A 1932-nucleotide genomic window follows, 5' to 3' on the forward strand; every position below is an offset into this window, starting at 1 on the left:
CTGGCTTAATGCCCCCCCCCCTCTGAATTTACTGCATTCTCGTTGTGGTGATAGCCATAGCTTCAAAGCTGCAGGGTTATAAATCGGGTGGAGAATCGAACCCACACGAGACAGCTTAAAGGTGAGTTTTGTACCTCTGAGCTATCCCATGAGTCTGCTTTCAGGGCACCATGCTATGGGTTTATTGACATGTTCGAGATGAACAGCAGCATGCTTTATCTCCCAAATTGAATGCACTCGTGAAACTATCATAGCAAGAAACATTCGAGTCACTCAATCAATTGTCAAGAAACTCAATGGGTGGCAGCGCCGAGTGATGGCCCCACCCAACGCAGAGCCTGATCAGAATGACAAAGGGAAAGTGAACTTTTTCATGACAGATCCCTTTCATCCATAAGATTCAGAGAGACAGGTTTGTGAGTCTCACCGACATCTCACTCAGACGAGCCATAATGGACTTTATGTCACCAATCTTCACGGTTTAACGGTTGGTTTAACGGTTTTCCAAATCATGAAGATCTTAGGGTCTTGAGTTTGAGCCCCTTTTTCTCATTGAATTAACACCAGGTCAGTTGACTCAGCTTGTTCTCCTTCCTAGGTAGGCAAAATGAGTACCAGCTTGCTGGTAACAGGGGCACTGCTTCAGTGGCATAGTTGTACCCTCAGGAAATGATGCAGCCAAGCATCCTCAGGCTGTTCGTAAACAAGTAAATTGATTAATTAATTAATTAAAAACAAGCAATTCACAAAATCAATTCAATCAATCAATCCTCCATTCGTGCCTTGCCAATGTCGGCTTCAAGACCCGGGCAAGCGGAGGTCATGCCATTTAAAGGTCTTCGTTGATGGGTAGGGCCTATTTTTGGCCAATATATTGTTTTTTAAAATGTTGCATTTAAATCTGGACTGATGTTGCAGAACTGATGATGCATTCATAATCAGATAACATACTCCTGCTGTGCTGTTCTACAGGGACATTGTTCAAGCGATTGTTTTTCGTTCCATTTGTCTGCAGTCTCTGTGCAGTCATATTGAGCTGAACAAATAAGGATATTTAATATCCAAACAAATGGTATTTAAATGTGGACGTGGCTTGAAAACATCTCCAGATGTCATGCCATCTCATGAGCATGGCTGGTGTGTCCTCAACAGAACAATTTGACGTCACCACAAGCCTTCCAAAAAAAATAAAAATAATAACCACCACAACTGTTAGACACCAATAATCTCGAAACAAATCGTGTGAATATTCGCTCGCAAGATGATGTTGCTTGTCAGGTGTTGATGCCGATCATTGACTGAGGGTGTTGACAAATGCTGCTGCTTATAATTTCAGGTATTAACCCTTTTCTACTAAATGTGTGACATCATTTATCAAGAAATAGATGTTTTGATGTGAATTTCTCAATTAAACAGCATTTCCAAAACATGTATTCCAACAACACTTGGCCGACCAGCTATTGCCACCACTAATCCGCATGACCGGGTAAGGGGTGCAGCGACCCCCTTGAGAGTTGACCCTTTCGCACTTCGTTACTTTGGGACAAAGGGGAATGTGAGGTTATGGCAAGAATTTGGAATTTGTTCATGATGCCGGTGATAGCTCACCCACTCTTTGCAAAGGACACCGTGGGATCTTTAACATCTACCAACGAATTCTGGTATTCGAGATGCCAGCTTTATGTCCATCCGAAGGATGGCACACACATTGATGAACCGTCCTGCCTGCAAAACACCAGGATGACAGTTTATAGCTTGGTCAGGATTTGTACCCAGGCTGGATAACTGAGAGGTGGGTGTGCATACCTCCAGGGTCTAAGCCATCCTGCAAACCCTAATACACAACCACCATGTATTCACTTCCACATGCTGTTCCACAGTCTACTCACCTGCAACAATATAATACAGAATGTTATTTACTAACAGGGGGTA

This window comes from Eptatretus burgeri, chromosome 12 (genome assembly GCF_056783735.1).
Source record: "Eptatretus burgeri isolate ZD-2024b chromosome 12, Ebu_testis_v1, whole genome shotgun sequence".
In the NCBI taxonomy this organism is placed as follows: domain Eukaryota; kingdom Metazoa; phylum Chordata; class Myxini; order Myxiniformes; family Myxinidae; genus Eptatretus; species Eptatretus burgeri.